Raw genomic sequence first — 26,802 nt, 5'->3', positions numbered from 1 at the left:
ATCACACAGTCACACTGTGAAAGCTATATCATTATACAATCATCTTCAAGGAACATGGCTACTGGAACACAGCTCTACATTTTCAGGCACTTCCCTCCAGCCTCTCTGTCATGCCTTAACTAAAAAGGTGATATCTATTTAATGTGTAAGAATAACCTTCAGGATAACCTCTGTTTGGAATCTCTCAGCCATTGACACTTTATTTTGTCTCATTTCGCTTTTCCCCCTTTCAGTCAAGAAGGTTTTCTCAATCCCTTGATACTGAGTCCCAGCTCATCCTAGGATTTCTGTCCCACGTTACCAGGAAGGCCCACACCCCTGGGAATCATGTCCCACATAGAGAGGGGGAGGGCAGTGAGTTTATCGTGTTGGCTAAGAGAGAGAGGCCACATTTGAGAAAAAAAAAAGAGGTTCCCCCTTGGGGGTGACTCTTAGGCCCAATTTCAAGTAGGCTTAACCTATCCTTTGCAGGGCTAAATTTCATATGAACAAACCTCAAGACTGGGGGCTTGGCCTATGCTTTGGTTGTTCCCACTGCTTGTGAGAATAAAAGAATTCTCCACTTGGGGAAGTTGAATTTTCCCCCCTTCTCACCATTCTCCCAAGGGGACTTTGCAAATACTTTTTTATTCACTGTTCAAATCCTTCTGGGAATTTATTGAGGCATCACTCTGGACAAACCTACAAAATTTCATGCCCTACTCAAGGTTCCGTGTACTTATGGTGATCAATTAAGCTGTCCACATAAGTTATATTAGGAAAAGCACTAATCACAATATAAATTTTATATCAAATAAACATTTTTTGCTTTAGTCTCAAACATAAGTTAAAGTTCTTAAATATTAATTACCATCTTTTTTCAACATTCTGCATTATTGACATTCCTTTGTTCTTCCTCATGTAAAACATTTTTAAATTTGTGCATTTAGTCACTATCATTATACACTCTAGGCATTCAGAGATTACACCATTTCAGTCTTTATCGTATATCTTTCCTTATGATTTCATTTATGCCCTCAGCCCTCCTCCCTCTATCATCATCATCCTCAAATTCAGCTTCATACAGTGTTCTAACACTATAGTTAGGTAGTATTACAGTTAGGTAGTATTGTGCTATCCATTTCTGAATTTTTACAGTCAGTCCCATTGCACAATCTGTATCCCTTCAGTTCCAATTACCCAGTATCTACCCTATTTCTATTTCCTGATGACCTCTGTTCTTAACTGAAATTATCCAAGTTCATGCATAAATGTCAGTTCATATCAGTGAGACCATACAGTATTTGTCGTTTTGTTTATGGCTAATCTTACTCAGCATAATGTCCTTAAGGTCCATCCATGTTGTTACATACTTCATAACTTTATTCTGTCTTACGGCTGCATAATATTCCATTGTATGTAAATACCACAGCTTGTTTAGCCACTTGTCTGTTGATGGACATTTGGGCTGTTTCCATTTCTTGGCAATTGTAAATAAAGCTTCTATAAAAATTGGTGTGCAAATGTCCGCTTGTGTCTTTGCCCTTATGTCCTCTGTGTAGATACCTAGCAACGGTATTGCTGGGTCATATGGCAATTTTATGCTTAGCTTCCTGAGGAACTGCCAAATTGCCTTCCACAGCAGTTGTACCATTTGACATTCCCACCAACAGTGGATAAGTGTGCCTCTTTCTCCATATCCTCTCCAGCACTTGTCATTTTCTGTTTTATTGATAATGGCCATTCTGGTGAATGTGAGATGATAAAAGATAAAGTTTTAATGTATAACAGAAGAAACTTGTAGCTCTCCAGAACATCAAACTTCTAAAACGAATTATTTCCCCAAGGTTTCCTGGAATGAAGATTTGAATGCATGTCACCATCTGCAGCAGGAGCCACTTAATAAAAGCTTTTCATGGTGACAAAATGAAAATCTGAGGTCAGACTCTTATAGCTCTGGGGATCAATAACAGACTATTAACCTTTACCATTGTTTATCAGTTCACACATTGCCCAAGCAGCCCTTAGAAAGATGTTTGTATTACAAGGTACCAAGGATCTCAAGATCAACTTTAACCTATTAGAGTCTAATGGGAGAGAAGCCTGCATAGAAAACTTTCTCCTTAGACAGCTCTAAGAGTAAATTAAACCCTCAATTGTTTGGGTTCTAGAGACAGGTACACAAAGTAATTTGGACTTCTTGACAGAGTGACATCTATAAACCATTCTGTAATTCTCCCCAAAGTCTCAGGTTCTTACCCTAAAAAAAAGTAAGTTATGAATCCTTGGCATTATCTGCGGTCTGGTATGAATTTCACAGAATTAAAAACTTAGGGCAACCATGGTTTCTCTGTACTAAAAAAAAGCGAGATAAAAATTAGACCTAGATTTGGCCTGCTTTGATTTACGTCACTGAGTAGAGCTATCTCAGAGCCTCAATTTTCTCACTTGAAAATCAGGAGGCTCAGACTAAATGTTTTCTGTAGTGCCTTCCCTGGCAGAACCCAGATCTACTACAAACTAGTAGTGTGCCACTGTTTCCTCATCATCCACCTCTACAAGTGTCTGATTTTATGGCTTCATAGAAAATCATGTTTTTACTGAAATGAGGAAAATTTCTCAAGTGGTATCAGTTGTCAGGCTGAGAGCAACTCAAGCAACTGCTTTGACATCCCTTCCTGAATGGGAAACTTTGAGACAACCTCTTTCCTCATTGCAATAGTAAGGCCACTGAGACTACGGAAGGGGGGTTTAGTAAAAATGTGTCTTATATGAATATGAAAAAGTAAAGCAATCTTAGGAAGATGCTCTCTTTTCTAGAAAACTAACTTGATAAAGAGGATAAAGAATAACCTTTGAGACATGGCATTTTGTTAATGCATATCAACGATTTAAAAAAAATAATCTGGAAGTGGGGGAAAAATAATTTTTAAGAAGCACTCCTAACAATTTAGGCAGAAGGGTAGTACCATTTGCTAACGGTCAATCAGTATTTACTAGGAATCCTTTTCATACTAACTCCCGAAAATAATGCATCCTTAAACCAGAGAACACTTTTATGTATAATAACAGAATAAGTAGAGATCAAGAGTCATGAGAAGGACAAAATGTTATGTCTGGTTTCACTTCAAGGACAAAAGTTAATGGTTGCTTAGCTTTTTAAGGTTTTTCTTTTTTTGTTTCATACATTTAGCTTCTAGAACACCAGATGCCTTCCTCAACTTCCTCTGCTTTTTTAATTGGAATGCTTCACAACTTTGCATGTCTTACTTGCACAGGGGCCATAGTAATCTTCTCTGTATCATTCCAATTTTAGTATATACGCTGCAGAAGAGAGCACAACTTTCTTTGCTTTTCACACAGCAATTCATCCCTTAATTAAAATCTACGTTTATTAGTCCTCACCTTAAATCTCTGGGGTTACTGGTGGACTTTATTTCAGAGAACAACTGTAAATGGTAGTACTAGTCTAGAGAACTACAAAATTTATTTCATCCAAATCATTGCTAGGTGCCTAATCTGTGCAATATCCTTTAGTATAGCACAGTGATTAATAATCTTTTTCTACCCTGATATCTGAAGAACATAAAAGATTCCTATCAGGTTCCAGGAGTAGTACTACAAGATGGCGGCTTAACAATGTGCGCGTTTTAGTTCGTCCTCCAGAACAACTACTAAATAACCAGAAACAGTACAGAACAGCTCCCAGAGCCACGTCAGTGACCAGACACACAGTGTACCCCAGTCTGGACCAGGTGGACCAGCTGCGAGCCTCCCCAGAACCGTGAGTTCCCCAAGTTGCGGCGGCCAGCGTCCCTCCTCCACAGGCTGCTTCCCTGAGGGGAAAGGAAACAGACTTTACCAGAAACGGGCTGAGCCCAACCAAATGCCAATTGTGGAATTAATTAACAAATTCTGACTACTAAAAATAGGCCCCCAGCTCAGGTGAACCTGGTCAAAGCGGAGGTTGCTCATGGGGCTAATGGAAAAAGAGGAAAGGGGAGGAAACGGAGGTTTTAGTGGTTGTGTTTCTACAGAGGCTTGGCTGCCTCTGGATTCAGCGGCGGGACTTCTCGGGCTGCAACTGCCCCAGGCATAGGCAGAAACGGGCTGCATTCAGGGCTTGTTTCTGCCTGTGCCTTCCCCAGGGGAGGGGTGAAGCCCAACTCAGGTGGAATCCCTCCCTCAAGGAATTCAGACCCCAGGGTTAGGCAATTTGAAGCCATTAAAACCAGCCTACAACCTCTCCTCTGTCTCCACCACGCCCCCAGCAGGGAGAGCGCCAAAGCTAAAGGTGCCACATCATCTTATGCTCATGGGACCTGCAGGCAGACAAGTGCCACATACTGGGCAGGATAAGAAAAACAGAGTCCAGAGACTTCACAGGAAGTCTTTTAACCTGCTGGGTCTCACCCTCAGGGAAAACTGATGCAGGTGACTCCTTCCCCCTGATAGGAGGCCAGTTTAGTCTGGGAACAGCCGGCTGGAGTTATAATACCTATGTAGACCCTCCTAAGTGTGGGGGAGGGGGAAGGCACCATACAAGCAGGGCAAGAAACAAGAAAACAAGAACTGAAAAATTATCCTCTGTTAAACAAAACCTAAGCTAGAGGTCCAGAAAAAGCTGAACTGAATGTCAAAGAACAGATAGACAACAAATTCATCCAGCAAGAAAACCCTAGGTAAGCGAAGTGAAAACAATCTCCAGAATAAACTAATTAAGGTAATTAAATGTCTAGATGCCAGCAAAAAATAACAAATTACACCAGGAAAATTGAAGATATGGCCCAGTCAAAGGAACAAACCAATAGCTCAAATAAGATACAAGAGCTGAAACAATTAATTCAGAATATACGAACAGACATGGAAAACCTCATGAAAAACCAAATCAATGAACTGAGGGAGGATGTGAAGAAGGCAAGGAATAAACAAAAAGAAGAAATGGAAAGTCTGAAAAAAACAAATCACAGAACTTATGGAAATGAAAGGCACAGCAGAAGAGATGAAAAAACAATGGAAACCTACAATGGTAGATTTCGAGAGACAGAGGAAAGGATTAGTGAACTGGAGGACAGAACATCTGAAATCCAACAAGAAACAGAAACTATAGGGAAATAAAATGGAAAAATATGAGCAGGGACTCAGGGAATTGAATGATAATATCAAGCACACAAACATATGTGTTGTGGGTATCCCAGAAGGAGGAGAGAAGGAGAAAAACTAATGGAAGAAATTATCACGGAAATTTCCCAACTCTTATGAAAGACCTAAAATTACAGATTCAAGAAGTGCAGCGTACCTCAAAGAGAACAGATCCAAATAGATGTTCTCCAGGACACTTACTACTCAGAATGTCAGAGGTCAAAGAGAAAGAGAGGATCTTGACAGTAGCAAGAGAAAAGCAGTCCATCACATACAAGGGAAACCCAATAAGACTATGTGTAGATTTCTCAGCAGAAACCATGGAGGCGAGAAGACAATGGGACGATATATTTAAATTACTAAAAGAGAAAAATTGCCAACCAAGAATTCTATACCCAGCAACATTATCCTTCAAAAATGAGGGAGAAATTAAAACACTTTCAGACAAAAAATCACTTAGAGAATTTGTGACCAAGAGACAAGCTCTGCAAGAAATACTAAAGGGAGCACTAGAGACAGATACGAAAACACAAAAGAAAGAGGTGTGGAGAAGAGTGTAGAAAGAAGGAAAATTAGATATGACATATAAAATCCAAAAGGCAAAATGGTAGAAGAAAGTACTACTGGTACAGTAATAAAACTAAATATTAATGGACTGAACTCCCCAATCAAAAGACTGGTAGAATGGATTAAAAAACAGGATCCTTCTATATGCTGTCTACAGGAAACATCTTAGACCCAAAGGTAAACATAGGTTGAAAGTGAAAAGTTGGAAAAAGATATTTCATGCAAATAACAACCAGAAAAGAGCAGGAGTAGCTATACTAATATCCAACAAATTAGACTTCAAATGTAAAGCAGTTAAAAGAGACAAAGAAGGATATTATGTACTAATAAAAGGAACAATTCAGCATGAAGACATAACAATCATAAATATTTATGCACCAAACCAAAATACTTGAGGAAAACACTACAAACAATGAAAAGGGAAACAGACACATCTACCATAATAGTTGGAGACTTCAATTCCCCACTCTCATCAATGGACAGAACATCTAGACAGAGGATCAATAAAGAAACAGAGAATTTGAATGTTATAATAAATGAGCTAGACTTAACAGACATTTATAGGACACTACACCCCACAACAGCAGGATACACCTTTTTCTCAAGTGCTCATGGATCATTCTCAAAGATAGACCATATGCTGGGTCACAAAGAAAGTCTCAACAAGTTTAAAAAGACTGAAATCATACACAACACTTTCTCAGATCATAAAGGAATGAAGTTGGAAATCAATAATAGGCAGAGCACCAGAAAATTCACAAATTTGTGGAGGCTCAACAACACACTCTTAAACAACCAGTGGGTCAAGAAAGAAATTACAAGAGAAATCAGTAAATATATCAAAGCAAATGAAAATGAAAACACAGTACATCAAAACTTATGGGATGCAGCAAAGGGAATGCTAAGAGGGAAATTTATTGCCCTAAATGCCTATATCAAAAAAGAAGAAAGGGCAAAAATTCAGGAATTAACTGTCCACTTGGAAGAACTGGAGAAAGAACAGCAAACTAACCCCAAAGCAAGCAAAAGGAAAGAAATAACAAAGACTAGAGCAGAAATAAATGAAATTGAGAACATGAAAACAATAGAGAAAATCAATAAGACCAGAAGTTGGTTCTGTGAGAAAATCAACAAGATTGATAGGCCCTTAGCAAGATTGACAAAAAGAAGAAGAGAGAGGATGCAAATAAATAAGATCAGAAATGGAAGAGGAGACATAACCACTGACCCCACAGAAATAAAGGAGGTAATAACAGGATACTATGAATAACTTTATGCTAATAAATACAACAATGTAGATGAAATGGACAACTTCCTAGAAAGGCATGAACAACTAACTTTGACTCGAGAAGAAACAGATGACATCCACAAACCAATCACAAGTAAAGAAATTGAATCAGTCATTAAAAAGCTTCCTAAAAAGAAAAGTCCAGGACCAGACAGCTTCACATGTGAATTCTATCAAACATTCCAGAAAGAATTAGTACCATCCCGCTCAAACTCTTCGAAAAAATTGAAGTGGAGGGAAAGCTACCTAATTCATTCTATGAAGCCAACATCACCCTCATACCAAAACCAGACAAAGACATTACAAAAAAAGAAAACTACAGACCAATCTCTCTAATGAATATAGATGCAAAAATCCCCAACAAAATTCTAGCAAATCGAATCCAGCAACACATTAAAAGAATTATACATCATGACCAAGTAGGATTCATCCCAGGTATGCAAGGATGGTTCAACATAAGAAAATCAATTAATGTAATACACCATATCAACAAATCAAAGCAGAAAATTCACATGATCATCTCAATTGATGCAGAGAAGGCATTTGACAAGATTCAACATCCTTTCTTGTTGAAAACACTTCAAAGGATAGGAATAAAAGGGAACTTCCTTAAAATGATAAAGGGAATGTATGAAAAACCCACAGCTAATATCATCCTCAATGGGGAAAAACTGAAAACTTTCCCCCTAAGATCAGGAACAAGACAAGGATGTCCACTATCACCACTGTTATTTAACATTGTGTTGCAAGTTCTAGCCAGAGCAATTAGACAAAAAGAAATACAAGGCATCAAAATTGGAAAGGAAGAAGTAAAACTATCACTGTTTGCAGATGATATGATACTATACATCGAAAACCCTGAAAAATCCACAGCAAAACTACTAGAGCTAATAAACAAGTACAGCAAGTAGCAGGTTACAAGATCAACATTCAAAAATCTGTAGTGTTTCTATACACTAGTAATGAACAATCTGAGGGGGAAATCAAGAAATGAATTCCATTTACAATTGCAACTAAAAGAATAAAATACTTAGGAATAAATTTAACTAAAGAGACAAAAGACCTATACAAAGAAAACTACAAGAAACTGTTAAAAGAAATCACAGAAGACCTAAATAGATGGAAGGGCATACCGTGTTCATGGACTGGAAGACTAAATACAGTTAAGATGTCAATTCTACCTAACTTGATTTACAGATTCAATGCAATACCAATCAAAATCCCAACAACTTACTTTTCAGAAATAGAAAAACCAATAAGCAAATTTATCCGGGAGGGCAGGGTGCCCCGAATTGCTAAAAGTATCTTGAGGAAAAAAAAAGAAGAAGCTGGAGGTCTCATGCTGCCTGACTTTAAGGCATATTATGAAGCCACAGTGGTCAAAATAGCATGGTATTGGCATAAAGATAGATATATCGACCAATGGAATCGAATAGAGTGTTCAGATATAGACCCTCTCATCTATGGACATTTGATCTTTGATAAGGCAGTCAAGCCAACTCACCTGGGACAGAACAGTCTCTTCAATAAATGGTCCCTAGAGAACTGGATATCTATATGCAAAAAATGAAAGAGGACCCGTATCTCACACCCTATACAAAAGTTAACTCGAAATGGATCAAAGATCTAAACATTAGGTCTAAGACCATAAAACAGTTAGAGGAAAATGTAGGGAAATATCTTATGAAGCTTATAACTGGAGGTGGTTTTCTGGACCTTACACCTAAAGCAAGAGCACTGAAGAAAGAAAGAAAGAAATGGGCGCTCCTCAAAATTAAACACTTTAGTGCATTAAAGAACTTCATCAAGAAAGTAAAAAGACAGCCTAGGGCGGGCCGCGGTGGCTCAGCGGGCAAAGTGCTTGCCTGCTATGCCGGAGGACCTCGGTTCGATTCCCGGCCCCAGCCCATGTAACAAAAACGGAGAAACAGAATACAATAAAACAAGAAAATGTTTAAAAGATGTTTCCCTTTCTTCCTTCCTTCCTTCCTTCTATCCTTCCTTCCTTCTCTCTGTCTTTCCTTTAAAAAAAAAAAAAAAAAAAAAAAAAAGACAGCCTACACATGGGAGACAATATTTACAAACGACATATCAGATAAAGGTCTAGTATCCAGAATTTATAAAGAGATTGTTCAACTCAACGACAAAAAGACAGCCAACCCAATTACAAAATGGGAAAAAGACTTGAACAGACACTTCTCAGAAGAGGAAATACAAATGGCCAAAAGGCACATGAAGAGATGCTCAACGTCCCTGGCCATTAGAGAAATGCAAATCAAAACCACAATGAGATATCATCTCACACCCACCAGAATGGCCATTATCAACAAAACAGAAAATGACAAGTGCTGGAGAGGATGTGGAGAAAGAAGCACACTTATTCACTGTTGGTGGGAATGTCAAATGGTGCAACCACTGTGGAAGGCAGTTTGGCGGTTCCTCAAAAAGCTGAATATAGAATTACCATATGATCCAGCAATACTATTGCTAGGTATCTACTCAAAGGAATTAAGGGCAAAGACACAAACGGACATTTGTACACCAATGTTTATAGCAGCATTATTTACAATTGCAAAGAGATGGAAACAGCCAAAATGTCCATCAACAGACAAGTGGCTAAACAAACTGTGTTATATACACACAATGGAATATTACGCAGCTTTAAGACAGAATAAACTTATGAAGTATTTAACAACATAGACAGACCTTGAGAACATTATGCTGAGTGAGACTAGTCAAAAGCAAAAGGACAAATACTGTGTGGTCTCACTGATATGAACTGACATTAGTGAATAAACCTGGACTATTTCGTTGGTAACAGAGACCATCAGGAGATACAAATAGGGTAAGATATTGGGTAATTGGAGCTGAAGGGATACAGACTATGCAACAGGACTGAATACAAAAAGTCAGAAATGGACAGCACAATACTACCTAACTGTAATACAATTATGTTAAAACACTGAATGAAGCCACATGTGAGAATGATAGAGGGAGGAGGGCTGGGGACATAAATGAAATCAGAAAGAAAGATAGGTGCTAAAGATTGAGATGGTATAATCTAGGAATGCCTAGAGTGTATAATAATAGTGACTAAATGCACAAATTTTAAAAATGTTTTTGCACGAGGAAGAACAAAGGAATGTTATTATTGCAGGGTGCTGAAAATAGATGGTAATTAATGTTTTAAAATGTCACTGTATGTGTGAGACTAAAGCAAAAAAATGTTTGTTACAAAATTTATATTTCGACTAGTGCATTTCCTAATATAACTTATGTAGATAGTTTGATTGAATACCATAAGTACTTGGAATCTCAGGTAGGACATGAGATTTTGTTGGTTTGTCCAGAGTGATGCCCCAATGAATCCCAGAGTGATTTGATCAGTGAGTGGAAAAGTATTTGCAAAGCTCCCTTTGGGGTTGGTGAGAACAGGGAGAAAAGGAACTTCCCCAAGTTGAATTCTTGATATTCTCACAAGCAGTGTGGACAACCAAAGCTATAGGCTGAGTCCCCAGTCTTGGGGTTTGTTCATATGAAACTTAACCCCACAAAGGACAGATCAAGTCTACCTAAAATTTAGGCCTAAGAGTCACCCCCAAGAGAGCGTCTTTTGTTGCTCAGATGTGGCCCCTCTCTCCAGCCAACACAACGAGCAGTCTCACCACCCTACCCCTCTCTACGTGGGACATGATTCCCAGGGGTGTGGACCTTCCTGGCAACGTGGGACAGAAATCCTAGAATGAGCTGAGACTTAGCATCAAGGAATTGAAAAAACCTTCTGGACCAAAAGGGGGAAGAGTGAAATGAGACAAAGTGTCAATGGCTGAGAGATTCCAAACAGAGTGGACAGGTTGTCCTGGAGGTTATTCTTATGCATTAAGTATATATCATCTTGTTATTCAAAATGTAGTGGAGAGGCTGGAGGGAATTGCCTGAAAATGTAGAGCTGTGTTCCAGTAGCCATGTTTCTCGAGGATGATTGAATAATGATATAGCTGTCACAATGTGACTGTCTCTGATGCTCCGTTTATCTACCTTGTCAAGAAACGAGCAGAACATATGGAATAAAAATAAATAACAGGGGGAACAAATGTAAAAATAAATTTAGTTTGAAATGCTAGTGATAAATGCAAGTGAGGGGTAAGGGATATGGTGTATATAATCTTTTTTTCTGTTATTGTTGTATTTCTTTTTCTGTTGTCTTTTTATTTCTTTTTCTGAACTGATGTAAATGTTCTAAGAAATGATGAATATGCAACTATGTGATGATATTGAGAATTACTGAATATATATTTAGAACAGAATTATATGTTAATGTTTAATGTTTTTGTTTGTTTGTTCTTAATTTTTTTCAATTAATAAATAAATTAAAAAAAATTTCCATCAGTGAGGGCAGGATCACTACGAACACTGATTTTCGGTCAGGGGGTAGAAGTCAAGATCAATATGATGGGGAGGAAGGGCCCCAGAAGCTGAGGGTGTTTCATAATCTTCAGGAGTATGTGTGTAATTTTCTCAGTCCATAAACTTTTACTGCCCTTACCCGTGATCCAGGGTCTGGAGCAGCGCTGTCTAGGAAAAATATAATTCAAACTACACAAATAATTTTAAGTCTTCTAGTAGCCAAATTTTAAAAAGTAAAAAAAGAATTCAGTGAAAATAATTTAATAATGTATTTTAACCCAATATTTCAAAACATCATTTTGCATGTAATCATTATAAAAATTATTAATGAAAATATTTTACATTTATTTTCGTATTAGGTCTCCAAAATCTGATGTGCATTTTACACTTAGAGCATATCTTGATTCAGATACTAAATTTTCATCAGAAAACTGAAATACTTCAATTGTATTTCAATTTCATAAAATTTATAGTTGAAAAAGAAGATTCACATATCTAAGTTCTTCCAAACATAAAAGTTTTCTAACAACTGAATCAAGGATCAGTTTAAAATTTAAATTTAATTAAATAAAAATTTTGGTTCTTCAGTCATATTTAACCACATGGCTACTATAGCAGACAACAAAGTTCTAGAGGAAATAACAGTAAAAGTAAGTATTTATCAGTAAAAAAATTACTATGTGCCAAGCACTGCCCTAAGCATTTGGCAGGTATTAAGTTATTCAATTCTTACAACAAACCTGTAAGTTAGGTACTATTATCTTCATTTTACTGATGAAGAAACCAACGCAGACAGATCTATTATCATGTGTCCAAGGTTACACAGTAAATGGTGGAGTTGGGATTCAAAGCAAAGTAATTTGGCCCATTTCTTGTCTTAGAGCTTGGGTTTTTCCAAAAAAAACTGGATTATTTATTTAGTATATCCTAGGAGTACATACAATCTTTTGCCTGTGTTTTGTTAGAGGCTTTCAGCATTGATTGATTTTCCATTATATATTCCATCTAGATTATTTGCCAATGTAAATCAGATCATAATCACCCTTCTGTTTAAATGTTTAATGTTTTTGTTTGTTTGTTCTTAATTTTTTTTAATTAATAAATAAATTAAAAAAAAATTTCCATCAGTGAGGGAGGATCACTACGAACACTGATTTTCGGTCAGGGGGTAGAAGTCAAGATCAATATGATGGGGAGGAAGGGCCCCAGAAGCTGGGCCCCAAAGATCCCCATAATACTTAAAATTACCCTAACCTACATAATCCTACATGATCTGATTCCTACCTACTTCTTCTAACTCATCTCCTTTGCTTTTGATCCAGGCTAACCTCATTATTCTCTGGAACGCTCCACACCAATATTCATATATTTAGGTCCCGGCTTAAATGTCATCACCTCAGTATATCCTTCCCTGACTACTCAATCTAGTCATCCAGACCTTCTCTATCATATCATTCTTTTAATTCTCCATACCACAGTTATTACCATTAGATATTTCTGTTTGTTCCTTTATTTGCTTCCCCTCACTGGAGCCTAGTCAGTGTTATTTATTCAACACTATATCCCTGGCACTTCAAACAATGTCTGGGATAGAGGAAGTACTCAAATGTTTTTGAATAAAATAATGAATGCCAGTCTTTAAGAAAAAAAAGGCAGAAAATTTAAAACTTACAGGACCAGGACACAGAGATTGCCTTCTGAATTAAAAAATATATATTATATTTTGATGGTTTGCAATCAAAACACATAAGTGGACTAGAGAGAAAAATGGTAGAAGAAAATCACTTAAAATTAAACAAAAACACGCTGGATTCTTTAGTATCTGTAAGTCACTCTCAAATCTGGTAAGATCATGACCTAAAGGAAGAAGTTTAGGGATATAATCATGAAAATAATTTAGCTTTTCAAAGACTTTTATGAATACAGTCCTCACAGAACTTATAAAGGAAACCCACATAACACAAAGGCAAATTCTATTCAATTAAAACTCATTTAAAATACATGCACTTTTGGTGCTAAAGGAATATAGATTGTGCAACAGGACTGACTGTAAAGATTCAGAAATGGACGGCACAATACTATCTGAATGGTAGCACAATAATATAAGTACACTGAATGAAGCTGGATGTAAGTATAGTTGAGAGAGAAGGGCTGGGGGCATGTATGGAACCAGAAGGAAATATAGTGGATAAAGACTGAGACAATATAACTTAGGAATGCCTAGAGTGGATAATCATGGCGATTAAATATACAAATATGAGAATGTTTCTGCAAGAGGGAGAAGAAATGCATGTCAACATTGCAAGGCGTTGAAAATGGGACCTTATACAGGAAAAAATACAATCAATGCAAGCGAGGGTCTATAGTCAACAGCAACATTGCAATATGCTTCCATTGACTGTAACAAAGGTAATGCGCCAAAACTAAGTGTCATTTACACAGGAGATAGGAGAGAGAGGTATGGAATTCTCCATGGAAGAAAAGGAAATGTCCTCATATAAATTGTGGTGGTGAAGGCATGGCTATGTGATCATACCAGGAACTTGATTTTTACTTAGGTTGGATTGTATGATTTTTAACTTAGGATAGATTTATGATGTATGAATAAAACTGTTTAAAGGGCGGGCCACAGTGGCTCAGCAGGCAGGAATGCTTATCAGCAATGCCAGAGGACCCGGGTTTGATTCCCGGTGCCTGCCCATGTAAAAAAAAAAAAAAAAACCTGTTTAAAAATGAACAGAGAGACCAGTTCCGAGAAGATGGCTGAATAGGGTAGCTCGAGTTCAGCCCTGCTCTGCAGAAAAGTTAGAGAGGTAACGCCTTAGAGAAGGCAACTGAGATGGCAATTCAAGAGTAGAACTGAACTGGGAGAGCCTTCTGCACCACACAGGGCAGCCCTGGTTGCAGATGCTGAGGAACTGAGAAGCAGAAAGCTAGAGCCTGGCGCAGAGGCGCGGAGCCCAATGGAGTGCAGAGACGGGGAGGTGGAGACTAGGAAGTAAGCCAGGCCAGGCTACTTGAACACGCTATCCTCACAGCATAGCCCAGTGACCTGTGACTCACCCCACTGCCCATGCACCCAAGCTGCATCACCTGACCCCATTCCCCTGGCTCCAAAGCCCCTGCCCCATCAATCCCCAGTGCATGTATCCGCCCTACCCCCCCACCCCAAGTGTATCCCAACCCCTCTCCTGCACCCCTCCCGAGCACTGCTTCCCCCTCCCTGTTCCCTGCAAGCTGTCGCCAGCACATAAAAGCTGCAGGCACATACCTTGATACCCAGGCTACACCTACCCCACCCCCAACCCCCCACTTGCTCATACTGTCACACAGCCTCACGCCACCCTGAGCTCTGTGCATCACTTTACAGCACTCCTAGACCTGCGCATGTGCACGGGCCTCAGTCATGTTTCTTAGCTCTGAGAAAGTGCCACCTGCCCCCAACCCACGAAGGTGTAACGTTGACCTGCTGCCACAGCTCTATGCATGCGCACAAAGGGCCCTATGCCCTAGACCAGTGTACACTAGGGTTATGATCCTAGACCTGTGCACACGCACAGCTACATCCTCCCTGGCTACTGGGCACCCACGTTTACAAACACCAGCATAACATCCACAAACTGTGCCTACACCTGCCCTGCACTGAATCCCTGCACCATGCTGCAAAAGCATCTTGCAAAAACTAGGCTTTAGACTACTGAAAGAATCAACTCTCAAAGTAAATCAATCAAGATATTTACAAGCAACAAAAACAGCAGAAGATCACTAAGCATATCATAATGCAGAGAGATAAAGCCCTGCCTAACGACCAAATTAAAACATCAGAGGAGACACAGACATTGGAACAACTAATCAAAGATATGCATATAATTCTACAAATAAAATAAGTGGGATGGCAAATGACATAAAGGAGGTCAAGAAGACACTAAAAGAGCACAAAGAGGAATTTGAAAGAATAAATAGAAAAACTAGCAGATATCACAAAGATTAAAGACTCTGTGGACCAAAGAAAAAACATACTAGAGGCATTAAACAGCAGATCTGAAGAGACAGAAGAAAGAATAAGCAATATAGAGGACAGGATGACTGACTTCAATGACATAAAACAGCAAATGACAAAAAGATAGAAAAATTTGAAAGGGATCTCAGGGAAATGATAGACAAAATAAAACACACAAATATAAGAATAACTGGTGTCCCAGAAGGAGAAGAAAGGAGTAAAGGGCTAGGAAGAGTAGTTGAGGATATAATGGGGAAAAACTTCCCAACCCTTATAAAGGACATAAATATACAAGTCAAAGAAGCCCAGCAAACTCCAAACAGAATAAATCCAAATAGGCCTTCCTCAAACTAAGTAGTCGGTCAAATGTTGAAGAGAAGCAGAAAATTATGAAAGCAGCAAGAGAAAACAATATACTACATACAAAGGAAACCACATAAAACTGAGTTCAGACTACTCAACTAGCACCACAGAGGCAAGAAGGCAGTAGTATGATATATTTAAGATCATGAAAGAGAAAGAATTCCAGCCAAGAACTGTGTACCCAGCGAAATTATCCTTCAAAACTGAGGGGGAGGAAGATGGCGGCTTAGTAAGACGCACGGATCTTAGTTTCTCCTCCAGGACAGCTACTAGGGGAGTAGAAACGATACAGAACAGCTCCCAAAGCCACGACAGAGATAAAAAAAGACAGCGTACCCCATCCTGGAACGGCTGGCTGGCTGAGAGAATCCGCTCTGGTGAGATCACCGAGGGGCGCGGGCTTCACCGGGCGGGGCGGCAAGCAGCCGGAGTCACTCCCTTCCCCCTTCCCAGGCAGGCTGGGAGAACTGGACAGGCGGTCCCCTCAAACCGCGGTGGCTGGCGCCCACACCACACGCGGCCACCCGGACCAACTGAGAGAATTGGATCGGAAATCCCCAGGCCACAGAGAACAGCGACGGGGGGGGGGGGGCCCTTCCAAACCCGTGACTCCCCGGGAACGTGCACTCTCCCAGGCGGGCCGCTGTGGCTGGCACCCTCCCGCCAAGCTTGGTGCCCCGGGCCAACTAGGAAATTCGGACGGGCGCTTTCCCGGGCTGCGGCAGCCAGTGACCCTCCCCGCGTTCGGACTCCGGGCTGGCTGGCACTCTTCCAAGCCGCTTCGGCTAGCGAACCTTCTGGACGGCGAGAGTTTTCCAAAGTTAAAGGACCCACAGCACCTTTTACTGGTGGGACCCGCAGACAAATATGTGCCACGAGCGCCACCTACTGGGCAGGATAAGAAAAACAGAACCCAGAGATTTCACAGAAAAATCTTACAACCTTGTTGGGTCCGACACCCAGGGAAATCTGACTAAATGCCCAGACGCCAGCAGCAGAAGATAACTGTCCACGCTCAGAAGATTGAGAATATGGCCCAGTCAAAGGAACAAACCAATAGTTCAAATGAGATACAAGAGCTGAGACAACTAATGCTGAATATATGAACAGAAATGGAAAACCTCTTCAAAAATGAAATCGATAAATTGAGGGAGGACATGAAGAGGACATGGGCTGAACATAAAGAAGAAATAGAAAAACTGAAAAAACAAATCACAGAACTTATGGAAGTGAAGGATAAAGTAGAAAAGATGGAAAAAAACAATGGATACCTACAATGATAGATTTAAAGAGACAGAAGATAGAATTAGTGATTTGGAGGATGGAACATCTGAATTCCAAAAAGAAAGAGAAACTATTGGGAAAAGAATGGAAAAATTTGAACAGGGTATCAGGGAACTCAAGGACAATATGAACCGCACAAGTATACGTGTTGTGGGTGCCCCAGAGGAGAAGAGAAGGGAAAAGGAGGAGAAAAATTAATGGAAGAAATTATCACTGAAAATTTCCCAACTCTTATGAAAGACCTAAAATTACAGATCCAAGAAGTGCAGCGCACCCCAAAGAGATTAGACCCAAATAGGCGTTCTCCAAGACACTTACTAGTTAGAATGTCAGAGGTCAAAGAGAAAGAGAGGATCTTGAAAGCAGCGAGAGAGAAGCAATCCATCACATACAAGGGAAACCCAATAAGACTATGTGTAGATTTCTCAGCAGAAACCATGGAAGCTAGAAGACAGTGGGATGATATATTTAAATTACTAGAAGAGAAAAACTGCCAACCAAGACTCCTATATCCAGCAAAATTATCCTTCAAAAATGAGGGAGAAATTAAAACATTCTCAGACAAAAAGTCACTGAAAGAATTTGTGACCAAGAGACCAGCTCTGCAAGAAATACTAAAGGGAGCACTAGAGTCAGATACAAAAAGACAGAAGGGAGAGGTATGGAGAAGAGTGTAGAAAGAAGGAAAATCAGATATGATATATACAATACAAAAGGCAAAATGTTAGAGGAAAATATTATCCAAACAGTAATAACACTAAATGTCAATGGACTGATTTCCCCAATCAAAAGACATAGATTGGCAGAATGGATTAAAAAACAGGATCCTTCTATATGCTGTCTACAGGAAACACATCTTAGACCCAAAGATAAACATAGGTTGAAAGTGAAAGGTTGGGAAAAGATATTTCACGCAAATAACAACCAGAAAAGAGCAGGAGTGGCTACACTAATATCCAACAAATTAGACTTCAAATGTAAAGCAGTTAAAAGAGACAAAGAAGGACACTATATACTAATAAAAGGAACAATTAAACAAGAAAACATAACAATCATAAATATTTACGCACCGAACCAGAATGCCCCAAAATACGTGAGGAATACACTGCAAACACCGAAAAGGGAAATAGACACATATACCATAATACTTGGAGACTTCAATTCACCACTCTCATCAATGGACAGAACATCTAGACAGAGGATCAATAAAGAAATAGAGAATCTGAATATTACTATAAATGAGCTAGACTTAACAGACATTTATAGGACATTACATCCCACAACAGCAGGATACACCTTTTTCTCAAGTGCTCATGGATCATTCTCAAAGATAGACCATATGCTGGGTCACAAAGCAAGTCTTAACAAATTTAAAAAGATTGAAATCATACACAACACTTTCTCGGATCATAAAGGAATGAAGTTGGAAATCAATAATAGGCCGAGTGCCAGAAAATTCACAAATACGTGGAGGCTCAACAACACACTCCTAAACAACGACTGGGTCAAAGAAGAAATTGCTAGAGAAATTAGCAAATACCTCAAGGTGAATGAAAATGAAAACACAACATATCAAAACTTATGGGATGCAGCAAAGGCAGTGCTAAAAGGGAAATTTATTGCCCTAAATGCCTATATCAGAAAAGAAGAAAAGGCAAAAATTCAGGAATTAACTATCCATTTGGAAGAACTGGAGAAAGAACAGCAAACGAATCCCAAAGCAAGCAAAAGGAAAGAAATAACAATGTTTAGAGCAGATATAAATGAAATTGAAAACATGAAAACAATAGAGAAAATCAATAAGACCAGAAGTTGGTTCTATGAGAAAATCAATAAGATTGATGGGCCCTTAGCAAGACTGACAAAAAGAAGAAGAGAGGGGATGCAAATAAATAAGATCAGAAATGGAAGAGGAGACATAACTACTGACCTCACAGAAATAAAGGAGGTAATAACACGATACTATGAACAACTTTACGCTAATAAATACAACAATTTAGAGGAAATGGACGGGTTCCTGGAAAGACATGAACAACCAACTTTGACTCAAGAAGAAATAGATGACCTCAACAAACCAATCACAAGTAAAGAAATTGAATCAGTCATTCAAAAGCTTCCTAAAAAGAAAAGTCCAGGACCAGACGGCTTCACATCTGAATTCTATCAAACATTCCAGAAAGAATTAGTACCAACTCTCCTCAAACTCTTCAAAATAATCGAAGTGGAGGGAAAACTACCTAATTCATTCTATGAAGCCAACATCACCCTCATACCAAAACCAGGCAAAGATATTACAAAAAAAGAAAACTACAGGCCAATCTCTAATGAATATAGATGCAAAAATCCTCAATAAAATTCTAGCAAATCGTATCCAACAACACATTAAAAGAATTATACATCATGACCAAGTAGGATTCATCCCAGGTATGCAAGGATGGTTCAACATAAGAAAATCAATTAATGTAATACACCATATCAACAAATCAAAGCAGAAAAATCACATGATCATCTCAATTGATGCAGAGAAGGCATTTGACAAGATTCAACATCCTTTCCTGTTGAAAACACTTCAAAGGATAGGAATACAAGGGAACTTCCTTAAAATGATAGAGGGAATATATGAAAAACCCACAGCTAATATCATCCTCAATGGGGAAAAATTGAAAACTTTCCCCCTAAGATCAGGAACAAGACAAGGATGTCCACTATCACCACTATTATTCAACATTGTGTTGGAGGTTCTAGCCAGAGCAATTAGACAAGAAAAAGAAATACAAGGCATCAAAATAGGAAAGGAAGAAGTAAAACTATCACTGTTTGCAGACGATATGATACTATACGTCGAAAACCCGGAAAAATCCACAACAAAACTACTAGAGCTAATAAATGAGTACAGCAAAGTAGCAGGTTACAAGATCAACATTCAAATATCTGTAGCATTTCTATACACTAGCAATGAACAAGCGGAGGGGGAAATCAAGAAACGAATCCCATTTACAATCGCAACTAAAACAAATAAAATACCTAGGAATAAATTTAACTAAAGAGACAAAAAACCTATATAAAGAAAACTACAAAAAACTGCTAAAAGAAATCACAGAAGACCTAAATAGATGGAAGGGCATACCGTGTTCATGGATTGGAAGACTAAATATAGTTAAGATGTCAATCCTACCTAAATTGATTTACAGATTCAATGCAATACCAATCAAAATCCCAACAACTTATTTTTCAGAAATAGAAAAACCAATAAGCAAATTTATTCGGGGCAGGGTGCCCCGAATTGCTAAAAACATCTTGAGGAAAAAAAACGAAGCTGGAGGTCTTGCACTGCCTGACTTTAAGGCATACTATGAAGCCACAGTGGTCAAAACAGCATGGTATTGGCATAAAGATAGATATATCGACCAATGGAATCGAATAGAGTGCTCAGATATAGACCCTCTCATCTATGCACATTTGATCTTTGATAAGGCAGTCAAGCCAACTCACCTGGGACAGAACAGTCTCTTCAACAAATGGTGCCTAGAGAACTGGATATCCATATGCAAAAGAATGAAAGAAGACCCATATCTCACACCCTACACAAAAGTTAACTCAAAATGGATCAAAGATCTAAACATTAGGTCTAAGACCATAAAACAGAGGAAAATGTAGGGAGATATCTTATGAATCCTACAATTGGAGGCAGTTTTATGGACCTTAAACCTAAAGCAAGAGCACTGAAGAAGGAAATAAATAAATGGGAACTCCTCAAAATTAAACACTTTTGTGCATCAAAGAACTTCATCAAGAAAGTAGAAAGACAGCCTACACAATGGGAATCAATATTTGGAAACGACATATCAGATAAAGGTCTAGTATCCAGAATTTATAATGAGATTGTTCAACTCAACAACAAAAAGACAGCCAACCCAATTACAAAATGGGAAAAAGACTTGAATAGACACCTCTCAGAGGAGGAAATACAAATGGCCAAAAGGCACATGAAGAGATGCTCAATGTCCCTGGCCATTAGAGAAATGCAAATCAAAACCACAATGAGATATCATCTCACACCCACCAGAATGGCCATTATCAACAAAACAGAAAATGACAAGTGCTGGAGAGAATGCGGTGAAAGAGGTACACTTATCCACTGTTGGTGGGAATGTCAAATGGTGCAACCACTGTGGAAGGCAGTTTGGCGGTTCCTCAAAAAGCTGAATATAGAATTGCCATATGACCCAGCAATACCATTGCTGGGAATCTACTCAAAGGAATTAAGGGCAAAAACTCAAACGGACATTTGCACACCAATGTTTATAGCAGCGTTATTTACAATTACAAAGAGATGGAAACAGCCAAAATGTTCATCAACAGACGAGTGGCTAAACAAACTTGGTATATACATACGATGGAATATTATGCAGCTTTAAGGCAGGATAAACTTATGAAGCATGTAATAACATGAATGGACCTAGAGAACATTATGCTGAGTGAGTCTAGCCAAAAACTAAAAGACAAATACTGTATGGTCCCAATGATGTGAATTGACACTCGAGAATAAACTTGGAATATGTCATTGGTAACAGAGTTCAGCAGGAGTTAGAAACAGGGTAAGATAATGGGTAATTGGAGCTGATGGGATACAGACTGTGCAATAGGACTAGATACAAAAACTCAAAAATGGACAGCACAATAATACCTAAGTGTAAAGTAATCATGTTAAAACACTGAATGAAGCTGCATCCGAGCTATAGGTTTTTGTTTTGTTTTGCTTTGTTTTGTTTTGTTCTTACTATTATTACTTTTATTTTTTTTCTCTATATTAACATTCTGTATCTTTTTTGGTTATATTGCTAGTTCTTCTAAACCGATGCAAATGTACTAAGAAACGATGATCATGCATCTATGTGATGATGTTAAGAATTACTGACTGCATATGTAGAATGGTATGATTTCTAAAAAAAAAAAAAAAATGGACAGCACAATACCACCTAATTGTAATGTAATTATGTTAAAACACTGAATGAAGCTGCATCTGAGCTATAGTTGTTTTTTTTATATATTTTTGTATTTTTTATTTTTATTTTTATTTTTTCTCTATATTATCATTTTATTTCTTTTTCTGTTGTCTTGCTATTTCTTTTTCTAAATCAATGCATATGTACTAAGAAATGATGATCATACATCTATGTGACGATATTAAGAATTACTGATTGCATATGTAGAATGGAATGATTTCTAAATGTTGTGTTAGTTAATTTTTTTTAATTAATAAAAAAAAAAACTGAGGGGGAGATTAAAGTTTTCACAAAGAAGTCCTGGAAGAATTTGTCAACAAGAGACTGGCCCTACAAGAAATATTAAAGGGAGTTCTGCTGGCTGAAAAACAAAACAGAAGAGGGAGGGCGGGCCGCGGTGGCTCAGCGGGCAAAAGTGCTTGCCTGCTATGCCGGAGGACCTCGGTTCGATTCCCGGCCCCAGCCCATGTAACAAAAACGGAGAAACAGAATACAATAAAACAAGAAAATGTTTAAAAATGTTTCCCTTTCTTCTTTCCTTCTATCCTTCCTTCCTTCTCTCTGTCTTTCCTTTAAAAAAAAAAAAAAAAAAAAAAAACAGAAGAGGGATGTCTGGAATAGGGCACAGAATTGAAGAGTACTAGTAAGGGTAACTTAAAGGAAAAAAAAAAGAGAAAGAGAGAAAAGACTATATAGATATGACAAATAAAATCCAAAGGATAAGATGGCAGATTCAAGAAAAGCCTTTACAGTAATTACTTTGAATGTTAGTGGACTAAACTTACCAATTACAAGATACAGATTGGCAGAATGGATCAAGAAACATAATCCAGCTATATGCTGCTTAGAAAGACTCCTCTTAGACACAAGGATACAAGCAGATTGAAGTTGAAAGGATGGAAAAAGATTATCCATACAAGTTGTAATCAAAAGAAAGGAGGAATGCTATACTAATATTAGACAAAATAGACTTTAAATGTAAAGACATCATAAGAGACAAAGAAGGACACTATATACTAATTAAAGGGTCAATTCACCAAGAAGATAAAACAATCATAAATGTTTAGTCTCCCAATCAAGGAGCTCCAAAGTACATGAGGCAGACATTGGCAAAACTGAAGGGAGCGATAGATATTTCAACAATAATAGTAGGAAACTTCAATACACCACTCTACTCTATAGATAGAACAACCAGACAGAAGATCAAGGAGGAAACAGAGAGGTTAAATAACTTGATAAATAAATTAGATGTAACAGACATATAAAGGTCATTACACCAGAAAACACAAGGATATACATTTTTCTCTAGTGCTCATGGAACATTCTCCAGATAGATCATATGCTGGGGCATAAAACAGGTCTTTACAAATGTAAAAAAAATGAAATTGTTCAAAGCACTTTCTCTGATCACAATGGAATGAACCTGGATCTCAATAACTGCCAAAGAATGAGAACTTTCACAATTACATGGAGATTAAATAACACACTCTCAAAACAACCAGTGTGTCAAAGAAGAAATTGCCAGAGAAATCAGTAGCTATCTGGAGATGAATGAAAATGAGAATACAACTTATCAGAACTTACGGGATGTGGCAAAGGCTGTGCTGAGAGGAAATTTATTGCCCTAAATGCCTATATCAAAAAACAAGAAAGAGCAAAAAACCAAGGACTTAAATGCTCACCTGGAGGAACTTGAGAAAGAACAGCAAACTAACCACAAAGCAAAGAAGAGAAATAACAAAGATTAAAGCAGAGATAAATGAATGAGAGAAGAAAAGAACAACAGAAAGAATCAATAAAACCAAAAGTTGGTTCTTTGAGAAAATCAATAAAATTGATGGGCCACTAGTAAGACTGACAAAGGAAAAAAGAGAGAGGATGCAAATAAACAAAATTAGAAAGAGAAGGGGTGAGTAACCACAGACCCTAAAGAAATAAAAGAAATCATAAGAGGATACTATGAACAACTATATGCCAACAAACTAGACAACTTAGATGAAATGGACAACTTCCTGGAAACACACAAACAAGCTCTACTGACTCAGGAAGAAACAAAAGATTTCAACAAACCAATCACAATTAAAGAGATTTAATCAGTCATCAAAAATCTTTCTACAAAGAAAAACCCAGGGCCAGATGGCTTCATAGGGGATTTTCATTAAACATTCCATAAAGAACTAACACCAATCCTGCTCAAACTTTATGAAAAAATTGAGGAAAAAGGAATGCTACCTAACTTATTTAACATCATTTTAATACTCAAACTGGGTAAAGATACCATAAGAAAGGAAAACCACAGGCCAATCTCCCTAATGAACATAGATGCAAAAAGTCTCAACAAAATTTTAGTAAATCGAATTCAACAACACATTAAAAGAATTATACACCACAATCAGGTGGGGTTTGTACCAGGAATACAAGGATGGTTCAACACAAGAAAATCAATGAATGTAATACAGCATATTAACAAATCAAATGTGAAAAATCACATGATCATCTCGATTGATGCTGAAAAAGCATTCAACAAAATTCAGCATTCTTTCCTGATAAAAACACTCCAAAAGATAGGAATCAAAGGTAACTACCTCAAAATTATAAAGGGAATATATAAGGAAAAACTGATAGCCAGCATCATATTCAATAGAGAGAGACTGAAAGATTTCCCATTAAAATCAGGAATGAGACAAGGATGCCCACTGTCACCACTATTATTCACCATTGTGCTAGAAGTTATAGCTAGAGCAGACAGGCAGGAAAAAGAAATAAAAGGCATCCAAATTGGAAAGGAAAAGTAAAACTTTAATTAACTGCAGATGATATGATACTATACTTGGAAGATCTTGAGAAATCTACAGCAAAGTAACTTGAGCTAATAAACAAATTCAGCAAGCTGGAAGGATATAAAAATAACATGCAAAAATCAATAACGTTTCTATATACAAGGAATGACCTAACTGAAGAGTCAGTTAAGGAAAAAATTTCACTCAAAATAGCAACTAAAAGAATCAAGTACTTAGGAATGAACTTAGAGACGTAAAGGACAGAAAACTACATAACATTGCTAAAAGAAACAAAGGAGATCTAAATAGATGGAAAGAAATTCCCTGCTCATGGATAGGAAGGCTAAATATAGTTCAGATGCCAATTCTCCCCAAATTGATCTGCAGATTCAACACAGTGCCAATCAAAATTCCAACAACCTATTTTGAACACTTGGAAAAGCTAATTACCAAATTCATCTGGAAGGAAAAGAGACCCTGAATAGCTAAAAGCATCCTAAAAAAACAAACAAACAAACAAATGAAGTGGGAGGAATAACACTCCCTGACTTTAAAACCTATTATAAAGTCACAGTGGTCAAAACAGCATGGTACTGGCACAAAGACAGAAGCACTAACCAATGAAATTTAATTGAGAGTGCACAAATAGACCACCAACTCTATCATCAATTGATTTTTGACAAGGCCCCCAACTCTTCCGAACTGGGTCAAAACAGTCTTTTCAATAATTGGGCACAGAAGAAATGGATATCAACAGCTGAAAGAATGAAAGCGGACCCCTATCTTATATATTACACAAAAATTAATTCAAAGTGGATCAAACACCTAAATATAAGGACTAGCACCATAAAGCTTCTAGAAGAAAATGTAGGGAAACATCTTCAAGACCTAGTAATAGGAGGTAGCTTCCTAAACTTTACACCCAAAGCACAAGCAATAAAAGAAAAAAATAGATAAATGGGAACTCCTCAGAATCAAATGCTTCTGTACATCCAAAGACTGTCCAAAAGGTGAAGAGGCAGCCAACTCAATGGGAGAAAATACTTGGAAATCACATATCAGACAAAGGTTTGATTTCTTGTATATAAAAAGAAATCATACCACTAAACAACAAAAGAACTAACAACCCAATTAAAAAATGGACTAAAGATATGAATAGGCATTTTTCTGAAGAGCTAATACAGATGTCTCAAAAGCACATGAAGAGATGTTCATTTTCACTGACTATAAGGGAAATGCAGATCAAGACAACAATGAGATACCACCTCACACTAATAAGAATGGTTGCTATTAAACAAACAAGAGACTATAAATGTTGAAGAGGTTGTGGAGAAACTAGGACACTTGTGCACTGTTACTGGGAATGTATAATGGTACAGCCACTATGGAAGACTATTTGGCGGTTCCCTAGGAAACTAATTATCAAGTTGCTCTATGACCCAGCAATAGCACTACTTGGTATATACCCAGAAGAGGTGAAAGCAATGACACAGATATTTGTACACCGATGTTCATAGCATCATTATTCACAATCGTCAAAAGATGGAAACAAACCAAATGCCCATCAACAGACGAGTAGATCAACAAAACATGATATGTACATACGACGGAATATCATGCAGCAGGAAGACAAAACGATGTCCTGAAGCACATGACAAGATGGATGAGCCTTGAGGACATAATGCTGAGTGAAATTAGCCAGACACAAAAGGATAGATACTGCATGATTCCACTTTTATGACCAGCATAAAGGTATAATCAGAGGCTTATAATACAGAATATAGGGGACTTAGAGATACATAGAAGCTAGAGACGGGTGAACCATTAGCTAATGAGGTTGAACTCCAATGTAAGGGATAGATAGGAGCAAAGGTGATTCTCCAGTGGGTCAATATGATAATATTACCATACCGAAGATGAACAAGGTTGAAAGGGGTTCTATAGACCTATGGGTCCCACTGATTCACACTAGAAATAGGAATTCGT

General features: G+C 37.9%; 1 protein-coding gene and 1 non-coding gene across 20 annotated transcripts in view; both read right to left on the bottom strand.

Moving 5' to 3' along the window:
* The window catches only part of SCMH1 (Scm polycomb group protein homolog 1), a 209,013-nt gene that overhangs the window by 131,437 nt on the left and 50,774 nt on the right, over positions 1 to 26,802 (bottom strand). The gene's annotated exons all lie outside the window — the stretch shown is intronic.
* Positions 3,213 to 3,319, bottom strand: LOC143675282 (U6 spliceosomal RNA). The gene has a single exon (XR_013171519.1). It is a non-coding gene; the product is annotated as a U6 spliceosomal RNA (small nuclear RNA).

Source organism: Tamandua tetradactyla, chromosome 2, assembly GCF_023851605.1.
Source record: "Tamandua tetradactyla isolate mTamTet1 chromosome 2, mTamTet1.pri, whole genome shotgun sequence".
In the NCBI taxonomy this organism is placed as follows: domain Eukaryota; kingdom Metazoa; phylum Chordata; class Mammalia; order Pilosa; family Myrmecophagidae; genus Tamandua; species Tamandua tetradactyla.
The sequence above is the reverse complement of the archived record's forward strand: the minus strand, read 5'-3'. Positions and strand labels throughout refer to the sequence as shown.